At 34.3% G+C, this 24,144-nt stretch overlaps 1 long non-coding RNA gene across 2 annotated transcripts; it reads left to right on the top strand.

Annotated features, from left to right (window-relative positions):
• Positions 1–4,532: 4,532 nt before the first annotated feature.
• On the top strand, positions 4,533–22,212 carry LOC143239278 (uncharacterized). 2 transcript variants are annotated; one of them, XR_013021101.1, is made up of 4 exons: positions 4,533–4,770; positions 4,942–5,020; positions 13,213–13,499; positions 21,793–22,212. It is a non-coding gene; the product is annotated as an uncharacterized LOC143239278 (long non-coding RNA). The 2 variants fall into 2 exon arrangements; XR_013021100.1 differs by lacking the exons at positions 4,533–4,770; positions 4,942–5,020 and adding an exon at positions 8,842–9,385.
• The last annotated feature ends 1,932 nt before the right edge of the window (positions 22,213–24,144 follow it).

The following is a 24,144-nucleotide window of genomic DNA, read 5'->3' as shown; positions in this document are numbered from 1 at the left end:
ATTTATTTACACATGGAACCTCTTATGGACAGAAACACATGTTTCTAAATTGGCATCCCGATCATAGCCTTCCGGTACTTAAATTAATTGAGAATAGCAAAATACAGTGTGACCTCGCCTATTCGCGGTTCGCCATTCGCGGCCCCGCATATTCGCGGGTTATGCGCGAACTGCGTTTTGTAGGTCACAGAGACTGAAAGGGCTTTTCGAGGAGATTTCTGTTGTATTTACTCAATCAAGCCGTTTTATCAATTGTCGTCTTCACCAAACAAGATTGGACTGCTATTGGCTGACTGCCTCAGCTTCCCCAACAACGCAAACGGCAAAGCACAGCCCGGTAACGCACGGTACAATTTAGTGAAATACATAACAGTATGCAATATTGCTACATTATTACTGCATCAATGAGTATAAGAATCATTAGTGTTTGGGAAGCATTTCATATAGTATATAATCGCATACATATACGTTTTAAAACTGCGTCCAATATTCGCGGTTTTTCGCTATTCGCGGGAGGGTAAAGAACGTAACCCCGCGAATAACGAGGTCACACTGTACATAGAATCAGATGCATCTGAAAGCAAAAATTTTAATAAATTCAGTAAAGTCACAACAATATGCTAAATAATAATCAATTTACCTTCAATCTCTTGTAGTAACTGTAAAAGGTAATAAAATTTTCACCAATAATGAATGACAGACAGCAGAGGTTAGGGAAAATTGTCGCCAGCGGGCGAAGGCGAGGTTCAGGACATGACGTTGAGTCGTAGACAATAGTGCTAGTGCACGTCACCTATTCATGCCCTAAGGAGGCCGACCAATCGAATTCGGCCTGCTCCTCTCTAGCAAAGATAATTTTAGAAGTTTGTCGAGTCGAAGCCTGGGAATCCCGTAGGATCGATGCTTTTAAAAATATTCCATTTGCGTTGGATTACAGATCAGGCCACATGGTTAGATTAAAACAACTAGGGCCACACTAAATGGCTTGGCGGGCCGGGTTGTGGCCCGCGGGCCGCCTGTTGCACACCCCTGATTTATAACATGAAAACACGGGTTGCGACGCCCATGGTGAGCACAACACAGATTGCCAATTGTGCAGCTTTGCGCTTATCAACAAGTAAACAAAAATAATCCTTATCGTGATAGTAACACATATTTTGATTACTTAATTATCAATTTATTTGATTTACTGAAAATCAGCTTGGGATATTTGCATATTTTATAAACATAAATAATGCAGATTGCATAGTGTTATGGAAGAAAAGTTCTAGAAGAAGAAATAGTATCTGACCCTTCAAGTCACGCACAACACGACCAAAACACCTATAATATTTTAATGTTATTTAATCAACATCAATAATTCTTTGACCAAATACGAAATGTTCAAATTATCTTAAGAAAAATGCGTGGAAAATTATTTTTAGACAAGAAAAATATATATTTTTTTTTTATAATGTGCAAATGCCGACGTTCAGAAGGGATGTTTTGAAATCAATGGATATTTCGGAAATTACGGAATTAGCTAGCACGCACATTTAAGCCCTCCTGGTGGCACAGCAGAATGTCTGCGGACTTACAACGCCAGAAACTCGTGGTGGGCAGTGCGCAGATAGCCCATTGTGTATCTTTGTACTTAACTTCTATCAAGTTAAAATCACACCTTTTATTATTATTGTATGTGAGAGGGTGTAGAGGGTGTGGGCAAATAAAATTAAAATAGGATTAACCGATTGTGAAGTAAGACTAAACGTTTAGTGCTGAAACGTTAATGATAGAAACTGGAATGTTGTAAGAGTAGTAAATCAAAGAATAAATTAGACCTTTTCATCAATTTTTTTTCTAGCTTCACTGAAATTCGCGTTTCGTGAAAAAAATTTACAAGTGAAACATTTAAAACAACCTGTTCATCTACGAAATAATGTTATTAAAATACCTAAATTAATGATGAGTAATACGGTCTACAAAATAAAATTTAAATCAAGTAAACAACACAACATACATTCCGCCCCTATAGGGTCCGGCACGGCCAGGCGGGTTAAGGCATGCGACTCGTAATCTGAAGGTCGTGGGTTCGCTTCAGAGGCAGAGTAGGCAGAATGGTAATTGAAAATGTTCCAATTCCAAAGCGATAAAACCGTATTTGATGTATTCGTGTTTGTACTTTCGTTTGATTCAACACATTCTCCTTTGCAGCACCAGACTTATTTAAATATTTTTTCCATGGATAAATGATAAGCTAATTCATACACGAAAAGCGCGAAGTTCTGCAGTTTATATAAAATTCCTACCTACGACGTAGTAGCTGTAGCTTACCGCAGAATGAGAACGTGTTCCCAGAAAGCAGTTTAATTGTTTGATGCATCATTTATGACGTACGAATCGCTTGTTGCGCCACAGTTAAACTAACAGTTGAGAATGAAATTTAAGTGTAAACTTCTCAGTGCTCGAGTTCAATGAAAACCATCGAATGTTTTGGAAGGTTTCAGAGTGTCTCTATACTACCTTTTATTAACTGATGTGTTCAACTTGCTTGTAAAATCCCAAGAAAGTTGAATGTGTTTCAAAAACACCGGGGCACACAGGTTGAGAATCACTGGTACAAAGAGATATAATATGTACTGATGTGAACTATATTAATTAAATTTCATTATATATAAATAAGTTAAGTATCAGTTGGAATTTAAAACAACACTTACTGAAACGTTCTATTTTGCTAAGCAACCGAATAACAATATCTCAGAATAGAATGATGCAATAAGTGTTGTAACCAATCAAATTTAGCTAGGAACTAGCGACACTTTACAAAAACGAAAAGAAAAATGAATATACTTTCCAAAATTAACAAATGCTTAAGTAATCCACTTTTCAACACATTTTTCATAATTCTTGCAACCACTTTTTTTTTTATTAATTTTACCAAAATTAATTCAAATAAGAAGGAGTTACGTTACATGCTGTAAAACCTAAATGACAAGTTTGTTGTTGTTGTTCTTTTGAAATAAGCACAAAGCTACACAATGGGCTATCTGTGCTCAGCCCACCACGGCTATCGAAACCCGGTTTTTAGCGTTGTAAGTCCACATACATTCTGCTGAGCCAATGGGTAGCAAATAACAAGTAATTAGAAAAATGAATCAATAATGGCATGTTTAATTATTTTTAGGCCCGGCATGGCCAAGCGCGTTAAGGCATGCGACTCGTAATCTGAAGGTCGTGGGTTCGCTTCCCCGTCGCACCAAACATGCTCGCTCTTTCAGTTGTGGGGGCGTTATACTATGACGGTCAATCCCACTATTCGTTGGTAAAAGAGTAGCTCAAACGCTGGCGGTGGGTGGTGATGACTAGCTGCTTTCCCTCTAGTCTTACACTGCTAAATTAGGGACGACTAGCGCAGATAGCCATTAAGTAGCTTTGCGCGAAATTCAAAAACAAACAAACAAACAAACCGCCCCTATTGGCATAGAACATGAGGTTTAGGTAATTCATTTTCTTTTATCTTTTCAGCATCACCAATGTCTCCCACTGGTACAGCGGTAAGTCTACGGATTTACAACGTTTAAATAATGGGTTCGATTCACCTCGATGGACTCAGCAGATAGCCCGATGTGGCTTACTGTAAGAAAACACATACGCATCACTGATGGCCTGTATTTTTAAGAAAACAAGAAAGCAGCAAATCAAAACATAAACTGGGTACTAATTCATTACTTAATTTAGGCGTAAGTAGTTAAACTCATAAAAATAATTGTTTGTTTGTTTGTTTTTTATTTCGCACAAAGCTACTCAAGGGCTATCTGTGCTAGCCGTCCCTAATTTAGCAGTGTAAGACTAGAGAGAAGGCAACTCGTCATCACCACCCACCGCCAACTGTTGGGCTACTCTTTTACCAACGAATGGCGGGATTAATAGTAATATTATAACGCCCACACAGCTGAAAGGACGAGCATGTTTGGCGCGACGGGGATGCGAACCCGCGACCCTCAGATTACGAGTCGCACGCCTTAACGCGCTTGGCCATGCCGGGCCTAAAAATAATTAAACATGCCATTATTGATTCATTTTTCTAATTACTTGTCGTTTGCTACCCATTGGCTCAGCGGAATGTATGTGGACTTACAACGCTAAAAACCGGGTTTCGATAGCCGTGGTGGGCTGAGCACAGATAGCCCATTGTGTAGCTTTGTGCTTATTTCAAAAGAACAACAACAACAAACTTGTCATTTAGGTTTTACAGCATGTAACGTAACTCCTTATTATTTGAATTAATTTTGGTAAAATTAATAAAAAAAAAAGTGGTTGCAAGAATTATGAAAAATGTGTTAAAAAGTGGATTACTTAAGCATTTGTTAATTTTGGAAAGTATATTCATTTTTCTTTTCGTTTTTGTAAAGTGTCGCTAGTTCCTAGCTAAATTTGATTGGTTACAACACTTATTGCATCATTCTATTCTGAGATATTGTTATTCGATTGCTTAGCAAAATAGAACGTTTCAGTAAGTGTTGTTGTTTTTTGGAATTTCGCAGAAAGTTACTCGAGAGATATCTGTGCTAGCCGTCCCTAATTTAGCAGTGTAAGACTAGAGAGAAGGCAGCTAGTCATCACCACCCACCACCAACTCTTGGGCCACTCTTTTACCAACGAATAGTAGGATTGACCGTCGCATTATACGTCCCCACAGCTGGGAGGACGAGCATATTTAGCGCGACGCGGGCGCGAACCCGCGAATTATGAGTTGCACGCCTTACGCGTTTGGCCATGCCAGGCATTTTAGTAAGTACTCTTAGTTATCTATAATAACATAATTTCCAGAAAATCAGAAAACTGTTAGTAATATAAAAAGCTTTACCCACATTTTCACGTTTTTGCAAATCCAAAACTTTTATTAAACTTGTATGTTTTTAATTTAGTGATTTATTGAGTTTTAAGTTTACTCTGTTCCAGACATTAGGTTAAGATGGCTCGTGCTGTAAGGAAGCAGCAAAAGACGCGGCGAAAAGCAAAAGGCATTGAGAATTGTAATGTAAGTATGTGTGATTCACATAATTATGTTTGATTTATATTAATTTGAAAAAAGTAGCCCAGTATGTTTCACCAATACATTTTTTCCTTTAACTATAACGGTGTGAATTAATAGTGAATTTTTATTATACGTAATTTTTGTTTAGGCCTAGTAATATTTCCCAGACCTCTTTCCGTATCATATTCTGTCTTTATTTTAACAGTCAAATTTTTGTCAGATGATTGTGTTGATGATTTAAATTCCAACTGATACTTAACTTATTTATATATAATGAAATTTAATTAAAATAGTTCACATCAGTACATATTATATCTCTTTGTACCAGTGATTCTCAACCTGTGTGCCGCGGTGTTTTTGAAACACATTCAACTTTCTTGGGATTTTACAAGCAAGTTGAACACATCAGTTAATAAAAGGTAGTATAGAGACACTCTGAAACCTTCCAAAACATTCGATGGTTTTCATTGAACTCGAGCACTGAGAAGTTTACACTTAAATTTCATTCTCAACTGTTAGTTTAACTGTGGCGCAACAAGCGATTCGTACGTCATAAATGATGCATCAAACAATTAAACTGCTTTCTGGGAACACGTTCTCATTCTGCGGTAAGCTACAGCTACTACGTTGTAGGTAGGAATTTTATATAAACTGCAGAACTTCGTGCTTTTCGTGTATGAATTAGCTTATCATTTATCCATGGAAAAAATATTTAAATAAGTATGGTGCTGCAAAGGAGAATGTGTTGAATCAAAAACCAGGAATCAAACGAAAGTACAAAAACGAATACATCAAATACGGTTTTATCGCTTTGGAATCGGAACATTTTCAATTACCATTCTGCCTACTCTGCAATGCAGCTTTATCGAACGAGGCGCTTGTTCCTAGCAAACTGAAGAGACACTTGGAAACAAAACATTCAGCTGTGAAGGATAAACCAAAAGATTACTTCGAGAATCTCGCGGGTCAACAACATGAGCAATCAAGGAAGATGTGAAATACATGAAGCTGCCCGAAAAAGGATTGATTGCAAGTTATAAGGTTGCTCAATTGTTGGCAAAACGCAAGAAAGTGCATACGGAGGCCGAATCAGTCATTGTGCCAGCGTTAGCAATCATTGTTGAAACTATGCTTGGAACGGATGCCGCCAAAAAGGTTAAGTAAGTTCCACTGTCCAATGACACAATTTCGCGCAGAATTGTAGACTTATCATTGGATTTGAAGGATCAAGTTTGCGAACACTTGGAAGCTCCTGAAGATGAATTGTGTCTGCTATGGTCTGTTGATGTTGATGAATCTTCTGACGTTAGTGAAAAGCTCAAGTTCTGACTTTTGTTCGATTCATAAAAGATGGAAAAATCATAAACGAATACTTATTTTGCAAAGATTTAAAAAGTACAGCGAAAGGCCAAGACATTTTCGAGTTGGTGAATGAAAACATTTTGCTCTTAAAATTGCATTGGAATAACTGTGTCAGCGTTTGCACCGATGGCTGTCCTTCAATACAAGGAAAAAAGAGGGATTCGTCACTCTGATGCGCCAACAAAATCCAAACATTAGGATTGTTCACTGCATGATTCACAAAGGTGCTCGCCTCCAAATCTTTGCCGAAAGATTAGCAGTCTGTTATGAATCAAGTTATTCAAGTGGTGAATTTCATCAAGTCTCAGCCACTTCAATCTCAACTTTTCTCTCTTCTCTGTGAGGCGATGGATTCAGACTACAAAAATCTACTGTATCACACTGAAGTTCGGTGGCTTTTGAAAGGACAGGGGTTAAAGCGTCTTGTCCAACTAAAAATTGAAGTAATTTCTTTCTTGGAGATTGAGGAAGCAGGTTTTGAATTTTCTTTTCATGATGAGATCTTTTGGCTGAAGGTTCACTTTCTCTCCGACTTGTTTGACAAATTAAATTCTCTGAACTTAAGTCTCCAAGGACCATCTGAAAACATTATTACTGCAACATCCAAACCGAAGGCCTTCGATGAAAAGTTGACGCTGTGGAAGAATAAGATCTCGAAAAGAGTCCTTGATTGTATTCCTTCCATTAACGAATGTCCCTCAAATTTTGAACACATTAAGCGATCTACAGTCCGCACTAAAACATTACTTCCCGTCACTTGCTGTCGATGAATATAACTGGGTGACCTATCCATTCGGAATCAACGAGACAACAAATCTTACAACTGAGGAGGAAGAACAGCTCAATGATTTACGAAACGACAAATTTTATTTGTCATTGTTTCTCGAAAAGTGCTTGGATGAGTTTTGGATCTCCATTAAAAATTCATATCCTGCAATCAGTTCAAAAGTTGAATTTCTGCTTTCATTTGCATCTTCGTGGTTTTGCGAAATTGGATTTTCGGCATTGACTGAAATTAAAGCCAGAAAGAGAGAGAGGCTTCTTACAGTCGATGATCAAATGCGAACTTGTTTGTCAACGTTAGAGCTTCGCTTCAATTTGATTTGCTCTCGGAAGCAGGCACAAGCGTCACATTGAAAACGTGTAAAAATAAAAAGTGTTAAATTTTTCTGCTATACCACAAAATCGTTAAAAAGCCTTAGAACGAAAATCACGACCAAAGCAAGCGATAGTATTGTCAATGTGTAGATGACATTAATATCGCTTACTTTGGCCGTGATTTTCGTTCTAAGGCTTTTTAAGTTCACTCTTTTGTTTTACGTGCATTTAAACATGATACACAATTACATTATTATCGCTTGCTTTGGCCGTGACTTTCGTTCTAAGGCCTTTAACCCTTGTCGTATAACCCTTAACATCGTTAAGGCTTTCTAGGTGTGCCGTGAAAATTTTCAGATTGTCCTAGTGTGCCGCAAGCCAGAAAAGGTTGAGAACCACTGCTTTGTACAATATAAATTCATACTTTCATCTAGCTTTTAGTGGAAATCAGTTAAAATACATTTTAATCTTGATATAATTCAGTGACATGTTTGTTCTAACTGAGATTTCCTTTTATTTTTGTTTAATGAAGCAGACAGCAGCAGCTAGATACATAAAATGCCATAAGTTTTTTATGAGTGATCCAAACTAAGTGTGCATGTAAAAGTCATTCATTGGAGTACAAGGTGATTACAAAGAAAGGGCCACAGCTCAGCACATTATTTCTCACAAATAGCATGGTATAGGAAGTTGAAATTGTACAGGGTTCTAATGGGTATCATGTGAAAGGAAGGCCACTTTGATTTATTTCTGATTGGTATAAATGGCTCATTTGATTGCAGTGTAGTTCATTTAACCAACATGAAATTGACAAGTTTGCAGATAGGTGAGCAAGTAAAGTGTAATTACACTATAGGCTACAACATTAAAGCAGTACTGAGGGAATAGCAGAGTGCATAACATCTGCAGAGGGCTTTATTCCAGTGTTGTTGTGTAATTACAAAAGAAATACAAGGAGATAGGTTGGATTTATAAACCATATAGAGCTCATCAACACCTAGTTAGCTGAAGCTGTTGCTGAGGTCTGAAAAAGTCAGCTCAAGTACATATGGATGCAGTAATGGATGTTTTGTTACCCTGTGTCAGGATTTGGCAACTTCAACTGTTCAATGAGCTCTTCAGTCAACTTTGAAATGTTTCCTGACATGATGAATTATGTTTAAAGATTTTTAAAAAAATTAATTTAACCATTGTTAATTATATAAAAGACTGGGAGTTGTTGAACATTTTCCTGCCAATGTAGTATTGACTGATGTAGCACGTTTCACTCATCCAACTGTATTATCTGGTTGGAAACTAATCCATATATAACATTTTCTAAACATCTTCATCATACTAAGGTTACAGGGTGGTGTGGTTTTTTACAGCTGACTTTATTACTAGATCATAACATTTCTAATACCCATCAACATGTGAAATGCAAACGTGTATATTTCATGCTGCAGGGTACTGTGAAATGAACATAACAAATGTTAGTTTCATTGACAGAATGTGATGGAAATTATTGTTTACATGCAGAATGGTGATTCTCCACCTATTGGTAACTAGTTGGAACATATCTTGCAGGAACCTGTTGAAGGCAGAATAATTTCACATTTCTCTTCTTGTGAGTTGCGAACTCGTTCAATGGGCCTGACATCAGTTAACTTCTGTTTATGGGACTGTCTGAAATTATACATATGTCATAGGGCCTCAAAGATACAATATTCTGGGAAGTGGCCAGCATATCAAATAAGATTTGTGAACTTAATATGATGTTCATTGTTACATTAATGTAATGCATAATAATAAGAATAAATAATAAGAGACACCACAGCAGCCAAGTGGTGATCCACTTCCACAATAGAGGGTGTGATGTTGGATATGAAGTGTGAGTGATGAAAGTTAGACCTCATTTCTGCTGCTTAGGTTAGTATAAATTTTGCCCATGTGCAGGAGGTGGACAAAAAAAAAGTGTCCTTTTTAATTTGTTATATCTTTTATTAGATAACAGAAAAATATTTAAAACATACGTTTTTAGAACACACTTGATGAGATCTGTTCAAATACAATCTTAAATCCTAATTTTAACAACTGTAGGCTACTAGGAATAAGAATATCTAAGAAACTGTAGCAGGTGCACATCACTTATGATAAAATGTAACAAAAATCATAAAAAGTTCAGGTATTTACAAAAGTCATGTAAAAATTAGGATTTGATATATTTGAACAAATCTTATCTAGCACATTTTAAAAACATAGTTTTTTACACATTTTCCTATTATTTATTAAAAGATATAACAAATTAACAACATTTTAAAAGGGGCAACTTCTTTAGTTCACTCCCTATATATATAAACATATATATATATTTAATTGAGTAATATTTAAGCATCATGGTATTTTCTTTTTTTATTATTTGCTTTTTCTTCTCTGATATATTGTTCTTGGTATTTAAGAATGAGTAATTGATTAAATTATACATCATTTGCAGTGGCTGGCTAGTGGGTTTGATTTATTTGGTTTCATAATGTAAACATACCAATTTCAGTACATATGTCTTAAAATTTTTTTTATTATAATCATTATGTTATTACTGAATTTCTTGAAAAGATTAATTTGTTTAGTATGTATTATTAAGTGTTATTTTATATATACTATTAAATTTTTTAGAAGTAATTTTATGTATAAAGGCTTAATTTTTGATCTAATGCTGATTTGTACTTGATTTGTCATAGAGCAGAAGAAGTTACTAATTTATCTTCCTTTTTTTCATTTAAAGAATAGCTTCCTCTTATGTCCTGTGTTGTTATTCAAGGGTTATTTTGCATTTCATTGTTTGCAGTTTTATGTATCATTCTTAAACATTATTTTTTCATTGTAACTATACATTAAATATATATTATTTAAATCATTTTTGCATTGAGACTGAAATTTTTATTTTCTGCTATATTACAATTTATTTTGTATAATCATTATGAAAGGGTTTTTCTTTATTGCATTTCTTTGTCAAAAGTTTCTGAAGTGTTCATTATAGGGTTTATATAGTTGTTCTGTATTTTGGTGGTAAATTTCTGTGTTCAAAGGCGTGTTAATACAATTATGATATTGAATTATTTTTATGGATAATTTTTAAAATTAGGATGGTGTATCAAGTTCTTTGTTTAAGGGTTGTGCTGTCTTTGTCATAAGTGTTCACAAGAATGGTAAAAACTTAACACACTGTGTAACCATGGTTCAACTTTGAATTTTATTTGCTGAAAGTTAAAATTATCTACTAGTTTGAACACAAGCCTGAAGTAGGGGAGAGATAAAAATATTGTGTGTACAAATAAATACATGTAATTTAAAAACAACAAGGAACATGCAAGTATATTGAGACTGTCCTATCCACTGTACTAAACCCTAAAATAATAACAAAACACTCAAAGCCATCCCTTATTATTCAGATATGTAATGTCTTCCCTTTAACTTCCTTACATTAACTGCATATACTACATCTGAAGGCAATCCTTTTTAAAAGGTCAACTACCCTGTTAGAAAAATAAAGTTGTCTTAGTTAAAGACAACTGTTACGTTTATAATTTCCCTTAACAGTCTTAAACACCTTGATCAGTATTTGACATAGTATGTTTTTGAATTTATAATTTGTTCTGTGTGTGTGTGTGTGTGTTCATATATATATATACATATAAATACAGATAGGTAATTTGATGTTGTTTAAATTATCTTTCTCCTTACCATTGTATTGAGCTCACACCTATTCTGCTCATGGTGTAATGGGCCTCTGGATGAATCTGATGTTGCCTGTAATGTGAGAAATATTGAGTTTAAACAGTCTGGTAGATAGTTTAAGCTCAATAAAATGATGATACTTATTTTTGTAGAAGAGACTGTTTATTGTTCTTTGGGCAAGTATACACAAGCAATATTTGTGTTAGTGAATTAATAAGAATTGTTTGTTCGTAGTTATTTTGAACCCAGTTTTTTTTCTTTCATGAACTCAGTTACTAAGAGATTCTGTACTACTTTATAATACAAATATCTTATAGAATGTTCTGTTGTTAAGTTTCTGTATTCAATTTTTCTGATACTAATGCAGCTCTACTTGAACATAGTATATTATTAAAGATTCCACATAACTCACTGCATTAGCCTAAATTACACTCCCATAAAGATCTTATTATTAAGTACTGTATGGAAATAAGATCAGTTGAAAGTTATAAACAACTATTTATACTGATTGATTAATTAAATCTTAATTGTAAGTGTAACTCAAGATAGTTTATACAACTTCATAACTGGCTATTATTTCCAACAGTCTCTTTTTTACATTGAAATTTGCATTTTTTCTGTTTTCATTTCAGGTAATATATTAAGTTTTTTCACAGATGACCTAACTACAATTATGGCTGTTTTGTTTGTTGTTTATTTATATATATTTGATATTTACATATAAAGCAGTTTAAGGCTGTCAATAAAATATTCAGTTCCAGACCACATAGAAGACTGAATATTGTTTGTGAGTTTGTAAAATTTTTGTATACAAATAATTATTTGTATTCACTATTTGTAATCATCATTATTTTAAATTGTATTGTTTTTTTATATAAATGTATATTTGTGTTAACAAAGAAAATTGTGTGTATGTCTTGTTGGCAAGTATCATAAATTTGATACATATTAATATTTATTTAAGTTCTAAATTAAAATTTCCAACATATTTTTGAAACCATAATATGTAACAGGAGAACTCCGACGATTGGACTGTAAGAAACAATAAGGAATAAGAAGTCATCCCATTATCATAAAGTGGAGAAAGTAATTTATATAGATTTACAGCATGAAAACAACATACAAAAGTTTTATTAATACGTTCTTGTACAGAAGAAATGTAATTAGAGTTTCAATTCTCAGTAACATATAGGTATATTCTAGTAGTTGTATTTTAGGATTTTTTAAAGGTTGTATCCAAATGTTTATGGTTCTAATTCCTTTCAGTATTTGTTACAAATGGTCAGTGCTAGCTAGTGCAGGTATATCTGCTTCTCTAAGTGGTGAGTATAGAAGAAGAATTATTAATTACTTTTTAATATTATCTGGTATATTGGCCATGTGCGTAACTAGGCACAGAGGAAACATTCCCTTTTTTTTGTAGTAATGAGATTTGTCTGTATCCAACTTCTTCCTTTTGTATCAACTTTAACTTATATCAACTCTTCCAATGTTTCCAATTCTGGCTTTGGTTCTTACTTGTTGTGGTGTATTTCTCCTGAGAATACGACAAAAGTAAGCCATTTTCATAAGTGACAAAAATGGTTAACAATAAGTGTCTATGTTTACACTTTCTTGATTTTGTTACTGGTCATATGATCAAGATACATTTGCAGCAGTTGAAATCGTATACTCATTAACAATTATGTATTTAAGTTTGGGATAGTTAGGTTATATTCTGAAAGTTAAATTTTAAATTCTGTTAATTTTTTATGGTTTTTGCAGCATACTCAAAATGAGAAAAGTTGTAACTTCACTGTTCTAAAAAAACTGTAAATTTAATATCCTGTAACTTTTAAACAGTTTTGAAATTAAATTTTTCAATCTTCAAAGATGTGTGTGTGTGTTTGATTCATTCAGCAGCTTTGTAATATTACTATATTTTATAATATTACTATATTTTTTAGTATCATTATTGATGTTGATAAAATATTTAAGCACAGATTAATTGTAGTGATGTAAATATGGTCTTTCAAACACAGCTTGAACTGCAAGATGAAATTAAGTCATTGGAAGGAGAAAGGAATGAATATTCAGTTAAAACGAACATATACAGAAAGAGGTGTACAAGCTAAATGAACAATTACGTATGACCCATGAAGCCCACATGAATCAATTGACTCAGTTAAAGCAAGAAAAGGAGACTTCAGGCTGTGATCAGTTGCTCATCCAAGAAGCTCTAAGACAAGAAGTATTAAAGTTGAGAGAAGAATATGTTACTCAAAGCAGACAGTTTCCACAACAAGAGAAGTTGGCTACCCAGTTAACGGTAAATCTGAGGAATATGACTTCAGTGCATAAAACATTTTGACAGAAAGTGTTAGGTACCCTGCGTCCTGAGTGGTTTTTTTGCTCATAACTTAAAAACCATCATGAGTAGGCAAATAGAAGTATAATATATTATAAATATTATACTAACACACATCTACATAAATCTTTATTGAAATAAAACAACAAATAAATTGTTTATAAACAAATAACCAAAAATAGGAGGAGCAGAAAGTGTTCATACAGTTCAGAAAGTGTGAAAAAATTGATATTTCCATAAAAATTTTGTTTATTTTGCTGAATAAACTACATTGTACCATTCCAGAACTAGACACTTGGTTCATAATTACTGGAATTTAGCCGGCACAAAATGTATTTTCGGCAATTTAGCGCTGTCTCCGTCATTATCTGCTTGGTCATCATGGCAAACAAGAAACTGTCCAGTGATATAAAATAAACCAAATTATTGTAAAATACAAGTCTTGTGTTTCTTTCTGGTATTGCTACATAACTTGATGTGCCAAAATCTACTGTTCAAAGCATAATTGCCAAGTTTAAGTTTATAGGATCAACTGCTAACCTCCCTCGTTCTGGACGCCCCACAAAATTCCAGAGAAAACCAAGAGGAAGGTTCTCAGAGAAGTTAGTAGGAACCCTCGTTTCACACATAATGACATACAGAAACTGGTAAGGAAACTTGGGTTGAAGTAAGCACCTCTACAGTTACGAACATGTTACGCTCTTCTGTGTTCAAAGCATGCCATGCTCATAGAACTCCATATTTAAAGCCTGTTCATTTAGATGTATGATTGAGGTATGCAAGAAAGCATGTAGATAAACCCTTTACTTATTGGAAGAATATTCTTTGGTCAGACGAGACTAAAATCGAGCTTTTCGGCCACAATGATATTCGCTATAATTTCCGTAAGAAGGGGGAATGAAATCTTCTAAAGAGCACCATCCCTACAGTTAAACACGGAGGTGTCTTGATCATGCCATGGGGTTCCTTCAGCTCTTCTGGTGTAAGCAGCCTTAACCGCATCAACGGAATCATGAGAAAAGAAGAGTACGTTGATATATTAGGCACTTGTATCAAGAATGATGCTCGGAACTTGCGGCTTGGGTGTCGTTGGATCTTCCAGCATGACAGTGACCCTGAGCACACATCGAAATATGTGCAATCCTTGTTGTAGAGGAACCATATAAGCATTCTGGAGTGGCCATCACAGTCACCCGATCTTAACCCAATTGAAAACATTTGGCATGAGTTGAATTCCAGGGTTCATCAGCATCATCCGAAAAACTTGCTAAAGTTGAAGGCCTTCTGTAAAGAAGAATGGAGGAAAATACCAGTCAAGTACTGTCAAACAATCATGGAGGGCTAGGAGGAGAGGTTGCGTCAAGTAATTCACCTGAAAGGCTACAAAACTGACCATTAAAGTAGATGCACAAACATTTTCTGCCCCTCCTATGTTTGGTTATTTGTTTATAAACAGTTTATTAGTCATTCAATTTACATAAAATTTATGTAGATGCGTGTTAGTATAATATATATAATATACTGTACTTTCATTATCCTAATCATGACACTGTTTAAGTTATGAGGAAAAAAACTACTCACGATGCAGGGGTACGAACACTTTCTGTCGTAACTGTAGCTATTTCTCAATCTCCAGGGTTTTCACTCTTTTCCCATCTAAGCATTGAAAATACTTGCTGTAGCCTTTTATATCCCACTCAAATTTGAATGCTCTTCGCAAATTCTCCAGATACTGTATATAAGTACCTCATTCAGATAATGTTAATCACTTTTTCTTAACAAAGCATTCATCACAGGTTTCTATCAACAGGAGTGTTATGATTATTCACAACTTATGTTGTGATTTTGAACATTATTGACACTCTATGATTATTATTTTTTACTTATGTTCATAAATTAATTTATAAAATATTACCAGTGGGTATGAATTTTCAATTTAATGTTTCTACTACAGAGATCAACCAGATCCCTTCCCTTCACCCTTTGCTATCTGGTGTTTATCAACACTCAGTTGAAGCTGTATGTGATATAATCCTTTGTGAGATGAAGACATATGTGGACTGAGGGTGTTTCTCTGAATAGTTCTGAGGTGGCTTTTGCAAGTAACCAGGGAACAAATGGCAAGAATTTAGAGTTGCTACTTCTGATTTATTCTTTTACTTAGTCAGCCTTAACAGGGGATCATTTTGATCAGTTGTCTCCAGCATCTTTCCTTCAGTTGGTTACTTGGGTTTGTGAGGTTTTGGGGGTTTCTCCTATTGTATTTGACTCTACTCCTTCCTTATTAGCAGAAAGGACAGCAAGTGATGTCTTGTTTTTTTCCCCCTTCTCCTAATATTGCTGTTTATACTGGGAGATTTGCTGCTCTGTTATGCAATGGAATAGCTGTGCCTTGACCCCCACATCTATGGGATCAGCATACTTTGGCTTATCACCTCCATGAGAATACCTGTTTAAATTCTCAATGGATGGACCCCTTTTTGGACCTGTAAGGGTTTAGATTGAATCCTGAGATCACTTTAAACAGATCACATTTTCTTCCTGTTTATCTTATTATCATACTGTCCTAAGGTATTTATCCTCAATCCAACTTTTGTCTGAAGCATATCAACATTCCCCTCAGCAATTTGAGGGCAAGTTGTGGATTTTGCTGACACCTACATGAGTCAGGTTGTCTTCTTCAGTTCTTTCTTTGGTTTCTTTGTTAGTTTGTTGTTGAAATTTATTTTGTACAAACATGTTAGAAACTATTCATTCACCATTTTCTGTCTTCAGGGAACTACAGAAAACTCCTTTTATTCATCCCATGTTATTTGCTGGAATTCCAGAGATATTAGAAGCCCAAATTTATACAGCCTGCTCACATTCTTATTTATTGTTATTGGCTTCCTGCTTTTCTGGTGCTAATTTGGGAGTATTGGCCTGTAGGGTTTTCTGACCTCTTTCTTTGGTTCCCAGAACTGTTTGTTCCCATATTAGGATCTGTTCATATTCTCAAGGATCTTTAATTTGGGTGGACCAATTACAGTGGCTTTAGTGACTACCCTGTGGGTGAGAGAGTAGTGTGAGCATGATTAAATTACTTTCTGGACATCTGGAGTTCTTTCACCAGGGATCCATGGGTACTCTTAATTTTGTGGGCTCAAACTGTTACCTATTTATGTCCAATAGATCCACAATAAGTGGAGTTTTGTTCCCAAGCCATAAGAGAGTTGTTAATCCAAAGGTTAGTGGAGATTTGATCCTGTTTTTCTGGGATTTTATTCCCATTTATTTATTGTACTCATGAAGGTAGGAGATTAGCATTCAACCAATTTTTAGATTTTGCAATGAAATCTTTTCTCAACCTCTGGTAATTCTGTGCCATGGTTCTGGATGACCAAGTTCGATGTTACCAATAGAATTTTCTCAGAGGTTTCTCAGGTTCATGCACAAAGGTCAGATGCTGCAGTTTAGGGCTCTACCTTTTGGTCTTGCATCAGCACCTTCTGTCTTCTGCAGTGTTGTTTGAGCATTTTCTCATCACCTGCATTACTTGGGGCTGTGCACACTTCATAATATTCACATCTGGCTCCTTTTGGCTTCATCCCTTCAATTAGCTTAACAACAATCTCAGATTCTCCTTTCAGAAGCCACAGAAGCAGGCTTCTTTATTAGACTAGAGAAATCTGTTTGGTCACTCACACAATATTTTGTGCATTTGGATGTGTTTTCAATGGTTACTTAAGTCATACACAACCAACTCCTGTGAGCCTTCAAGCCATGGAAAGAACCATCAGGCTTTTACTTATGTTTTCTTCTCTTACTACAGAGATGGTTCTCTCACTTTTGGGAATGTGGGTATACCTCAAGTCTATCATTCCTTTGAGATAGACACATATGAGATCCCTTCAGTAGTTACTGCACTGCCAGTGGGTCATGCATTCTGATCCTTTGGATCATCCCATGTCATTACCCAAGAGCAACATCATTGATTACAAATGGTGGTTGGATCACAACAACATTAGAGCATCCATTCCACCACCTCGTCCTAAGATCCATCTGTTCATAGATGCATTTCTTCAGTAATAGGGCAGCTTATCTTCAAGGTCAGAACCTCCAGGGTACTTGGACAGAAGATGTGTCTACCTTCCATATAAACATTATTGATCTCCTTGCAGTACACTGGGCATTGTTTCAAAGTCTTTCTCTTTCTTGAAGGGAAAAATTATAATGGTACATTCTGACAATTCTATGATGTGGTATCTCAGATTTCTTGTCTAGTAGGCACACATTCTTGAAACTATTGTTTTCATACTTTGGATCTTCTCTACTGGTTTTTAGCTTGTCATGTTCCCAGAGTGGCAAATTTAGTTGCAGATCAATTATCTCAACCCAACCAACTACTTCTAACAAAACAGGTGATACATCATGAGGTATTTTGAGTAGATTTGCTCTTATTTCAGGTCTCCAACAATCGATGCATTTGTTACTCATTGAAAACACTGGCAGTAGATACATTCATTCAGGACTGAAAAGGATTACAGCTGTATGTCTTTCCCTAAAGTTGGCTATTGCCCTGGGTTCTGACAATGATTCATTCTACTCTCTGTCATGTTCTCTTGGTTGCACCATATTGGCCAGCTGAAGCATTGTTTCTGCTTCTTCAGTATTTGCATGAATGTGTACCGCCATTGGTAATTTTGGTTGATAATTTACATGAAGCTTTCTGGTGGGGGGCATAACCCTTCTCTTTGGTCAATGTTGATTTTCTATATTATTCATGGATGGAGGTCTACTATCTCGTAATTCTGAAAGTGAAGTGGTGTTCCTTCCTGAGTACTTGGTGCAGCACAGATTCTATATAATTATTGTGATAACTGTTAAAACTAAATTGACATTGTATTCCAGGAACCGGTTTATAGACAAAGTTCCTTTCTTGCTGAAATAATAGAACACAAATCCAGACAAAGGAACTGGCTGAAGTTTCTTTCAAACTAAAGCTACAAATAGTAGTTAGGCAGGTGCACATAGCTAACATAAAAAGAACGTATTTTTTATGGAGACTAAAATAAACTGCCATTACATACAGAATATTGTTTAGAGATAAAATTTAGAGCAATTGTAGTCATTCTTTAGATATTAATAAGCAGTTTTATACAGTTTTGACATAAACAAAAAAATACTCTTAAGAAATACATATACAGGGTATCTGAAAATGAATATACCAAAAAAATGGTTGAGTGACTTTATTGTTATTTGAGATAACAACAATAATTGAGTATAAAGATAAGAAGTAGGCTTGTAAATTTTAGTTTTAATTATTAATGGACTTCTACAAGTCTTCCATCATTTTCTATAATTAATCTACTTCTGCATTCAAATTCTGAGAAAACATTTTCCAACACAACAGTAGGGATGGATAAGATAACTTCAAATATCTGATGTTTCAGTTCTTCAAGGTCTTTTGATTTGTTATGGTAGACTTTTGTTTTCAAAAAAACTTCAAAAATGAAAATTTAAAGGGGTTAACTTGGGTGTCCAAGAGGGCTATTTGATAGGTTCTCTTCTACCAACCCAACACTGAAAAAGTTTGATTTAAAAACTTTAATAATTCAAGCAGAGTGAGATGGTGTTCCATCCTGTTGAAAGGTATATCTTTGTAACAAACCAGATGTTTTTTGGAGTTGTGGAATAAAGAACTCTTGCAGCATGTGCAGGTACAAATTCCCAGTAACACTATATTTGTCAAAAAAAAATATTAATTTATTTTTTGGACACCCTGTATAGTAAACATCCTGTTTGAGGAAACTTTGATAAAGAGTGTACTCCTACAAATGTATCTGTAGATTTAGTAAAAAATTGTCTAAGTTATGAGTTACATATGTGAATTGCTTGATCTGTTGTAAAAAGTCTTACAGCTTATAGGCTATAGAACAAAAACTGTGGTCAGCAATTTCTAATTGTTAAACAATGCTCTCCATTTCTAAGGAAATTCTGACTGAACATGACTTTCAAATAGTAAAGTTTGTAAATGTTTCTGTCATTAAGTAGACCAAAATCTCGTTTTAAGCTCGACTGTAACCTTGGACAACCATACTGATTGTGAATAAGAAGTTGTTTTTAAACTGAAATACTATATTTATATTCATTCTGGTGAAAAAAAAAAAAGAATTGCAGAAAACATTTAAAACCAAATACAGAACTGCTGTCTTGGCTATCAGTTAAGTCAAACTGAAGAGAAAATATTCACATTTAAACCAGTAGAAAACATTCAGTACATTGAAAAACTCCAGAAGTAGAGATGCTAATACAAATATCCCATCTTATAATGAATTTAAAACTAAATTGATTAAACATTCAGTACATTGAAAAACTCCAGAAGTAGAGATGCTAATACAAATATCCCATCTTATAATGAGTTTAAAACTAAATTGATTAAACTTCTGGATTGGATCATACTGAAACAGCTTTAGTTTCATTGTTTTATCTATTTTGTTATGATAGAGGGATTAGAACAAATTCAGGTTGTAAAATGTATCAGTATTTTCTGTGTAATCTCATTAACTCCTTTTATTTTTAAGTGGATGATGTCCCAGTGAAATGATTTAAAAGCACTTAGAAGAGTGTGTTTAAGAAATTTAAGTGGTATCCCAATTAAATTTGGTAAATAATTCAAATTTACATTCTGTATTTTTATAACTTATTTGAATGAGCTGTCATGTTTTGTTAAAAGTTTTAGCATGCCAATGTGAACAAATAAATTCTGCATGAAGGAAATACAAAAAATAATTTTTATCAGGTAATTTTTTAATTCAGGCAATACCATGAATCAAGCTATGTGCAGATGTGTATATATTAAAAATTGTATTCTTTACTACTGTCTTTTCATGTGATATTGTTTATTATTATGTATCATTGATACTATCTCGGAAATTGCATCATCCTTCAGACAGCATGTAGAAGAAAGTAAAACAGTAACATCTGACTTCATAAATGCTGTATTAGTGAAACAAACTGCTCAAAATGAAATAATTAATGAACAGCAGTTAAAAAATGCAGAAAACATTTGGAAAACAAAATGGATGAAGAGTGCCAAAATATCAGCAAAGAATTTATGCAGAAAATGAAAGAACTAGAATTTGACCTCAAACAAAAGTTTGAGGAAGAAAAAAGTGATATAGAACAGAGATACAAGACTAAAATTTGTGAAATGGAAAAATATTTAAAATACCAATTTGAAACAGTAAAGGTGAAGATAGAAAAAGATAGAAAATTCATATCAGCAGAAAATTGAAATATTGAAAGAGTTGCATGCTGATGAGAAACAAACTTTAAAAAATTACATTACGATGAACTTCAGGCTTTAAAAAAGAACAAATTGAAAATCTAGAAAGTTTGAGTAAACAGTTAAATGATGATTACCAAAACATATTTCTTTAACAAAAACTCGTAAAAATGGCTTTAGTTCTGTAAGAAATCTTTTTCAAAAGAAAAATAAACAAAGTATCAAATGTTTGCAGCAAGACTTTGAAAAGAAGCTGAAGTTTGTCTCTCATACACTGAATATCAGTCACCAAGATGAAGTAAGTCAATTAAACAGTAAGTTCCAGAATGATGTATCTGCTGTAGAGATGGCTCACCAAGAACAGTTTCAGAGATTGGCAGAAGATATGAGGAGACACTGGGAAGTTGAAAAATCTGAACTTCAGAAACTTCATGCTGAAGAAATTGAAGCAATGAAAGAAAACTTTAACAGAGAGTTTAAACACAAGAAGCAAATAAAGCACATATTGAAGAAACAAATAAACTGAAAATGATCAGTGAAAAAGTTCTTGAAAATATAATAAATAATCTTAAGTTCTTTTGTGAAGAAAAGTCAGAGCATGCTGAATATGAAAAGCAGTCATTGAATGATATAAATAGTTTCGAATTATTAAAATTTCAAGAGGAATGTAAGAGCATCATAAGTGGTGAAAAGCAAAAGGTCATACAAAAATGTGATGAGCAGTTGAAACAAGAAATAGGAAAGTTTCATGAACAACTTTTAGAAAAATATAAATGTTTGAAGGAGTCAGTCAAAGATAAATGTACAGAAATAGAAAATAGAATAAATACCATAAGTAAATCAGTTAAAGAACAGTTACAGATAAAATACCAAAATAGTCATCATAATTTGGAAGAACACTTAAAGACTAAATGGAGTGTAGAAAAATTCAGGTTAGAAGAAGTGCATCAGGATGAAATTAACCATCTTAAGAAATGTTTTCAGCAGCAATTAGAAGAAATTCAACAAAATCACCAAGAAGAGTTGAAAAATTTAGAAAAGACATCCAAACAAAAAATGAACAGCTTGCAAGAGCTTCTTAGAAACAGTAAGTTATTTATGTGTTAAACATCTTATAAATAGAAGTCTTGTTGAAAACAAAAGACCTGTCTTTGGAATACTAACTTTACTCTTGTTATGTATACGTGATGAAGGTTAAACAACACCCTTAAATGTTTATTTTCTGCAACTTTTAATATTTTGAGGCTAGCCATAATCTAGAGAAAATGTTATTATTAACAACTATATCATTTGTGCAGCTGTTTCACCCTTGTTAATTAAAATATAGAATGTGTAGCTGCTTTACATTGTACCATAATCTGCAATAGTTTAAAGTGAGTGAAAGTACCAGTAAATTTAAAAACCTGATATTTGCAGTTATTTTAAACAGTCTTAGATTGAATCTAATACGATCAGTATGGTATTACTATCAAAGAAACACAGTCAAATAAGTAAGAATAGGAGGCTCATTAAGCATGTGGTAACCACAAGACATTGACCAGTGACTGCAACAACTTTAACAGTTAACAACCTTTATTTCTTTCTTCTCAGTCAGGAATGATCTATTACACTACAACCTTCAACTCATTTGCTTTGAGTATTACTTTCCATTTGGATTTCATTCTCAAGTCTGTTTCTTTCGATCTCTTTATGCCAGCATTTCTTGTTTTTTTTTATGTTCTCACTTTCTGATCCATTAACCTTGGGTTTATCTTTTATTCTTGCCCGTTGTTAATTTTATGCTGCTTGCTTTAGCTAATAGGATACATTCTCATACCCAAATGCCTCATCCCCCTCAAATTTGTGACTCTATTGTTTTGATTTTTATGCTTTCATCTGTACTTTTTCTCTATTCCCTGGGGATTGAACCTTTTACACCTGTATCTGAGACACTTCTTAGTGCATTTATAGACATTCATTCTCTTCTTTTTTTGGCCTCTTCCATTTTTTTATGCTCTGTTTTCCCACACTTCGAGTTCCTTGCTCTTGGGACTCGTGGGGTCAAATTATTTTCCTCTTTCCTGTATGCCTTCCTAAGCATCCTTCTTGGCATGTCCTCCATTTGTTTTCTGTTCTTTCTCCTTTCTTCTCACATTGTCTTGATCTTTACTCTTTCCTCTGATCTCGTAGCAGCATCTTTTATATATTTTGGCATTGTGTGGGCCTTTGCTTACCATATTCATAGTCCTGAGATTGGTATTCCTTGTTCAGAATTTTTCCTTCTGTTAGTGAATTTTTGGATCTTTTACCTCTTCTACCTTCATTTCTTTCACATAGATACTCAGTGTGGTTGGTACTTTGAGTCTTTTCTCCTCTTGTCTCAACTGAGTTCAGCTTATCTTTTTTGAGCAATGATATATCTGGCTACCTGATTTTACACTTCTCATCCTCTTACTACAAGAGGCCTTTTTTTGTTTACAGGAGCCTTGGGTTTCTTAGAATCCCTCATTTGTTTGGGATAAACACTAATGTATCTCCAACAATGGACCCTACAGACCCATGGTTTTTATTCATAGAGTCATTTCCCCTTTGTGAGCATCTTCTTGGGGTATTGTTGTGGTGATATTGCTGCATCTGGATAACTTCCTGCACTAACTTACTCTCACACAGGATCTTTTACTTTTTTATTGCTTTCATCTCTCTTGACAAATTTCTGTTGAGGGAAGGACTTTGAACATTTCATTGTTGGTCCTGTGCTCCTTCAATTTCAATAGATGCAGCCCTCACTTTGTTCTTTGGATGTTTTTTTGCCTTGTCTTGTTCCACCCAGGCTCTTACACAGTTGTTTTTTGTTCCAACCAGAATCAACATTGTTCTGGTTCATGAAATCTTTTAAGTAGCAACCTCTCACATGAATGTGTCAGAAAGTTGAGATATTCAATGTATTTATTTTGAGTTTCTTCTCTTTCTTCAACATCATTGTATGATTGTTCATACAGAAAACTCTATTGTGGTATGGTAGCTTATGTTGCTAATCAAAGAATTATTCTTGTAACCTGTGTTTTTTTCCAATTTTTGTCTGCTTGTTTTACTTAATTTAGTATATTCACCTTTGAACTTAAATTTCTGGTTTGATTGATATTATGCTAAACTCCCCAGATCATTGCCTTTTTTCTGACACAGTGAACTTATTTTAGTGGATGGCCAAATCCTACAACTACAACTATACAAGGTCTTACTGTACATCTCATCTCACAGACTGTAAAATAGGCTTATTGATAAGAACTTGTTTAACAACTCAAACAACTACAACTATACAAGGTCTTACTGCACATCTCACAGACTGTAAAATAGGCTTGT

This window comes from Tachypleus tridentatus, chromosome 13, assembly GCF_004210375.1.
Source record: "Tachypleus tridentatus isolate NWPU-2018 chromosome 13, ASM421037v1, whole genome shotgun sequence".
Taxonomy (NCBI): Eukaryota; Metazoa; Arthropoda; class Merostomata; order Xiphosura; family Limulidae; genus Tachypleus; species Tachypleus tridentatus.
This window is presented reverse-complemented; position numbering and strand designations above follow the sequence as displayed.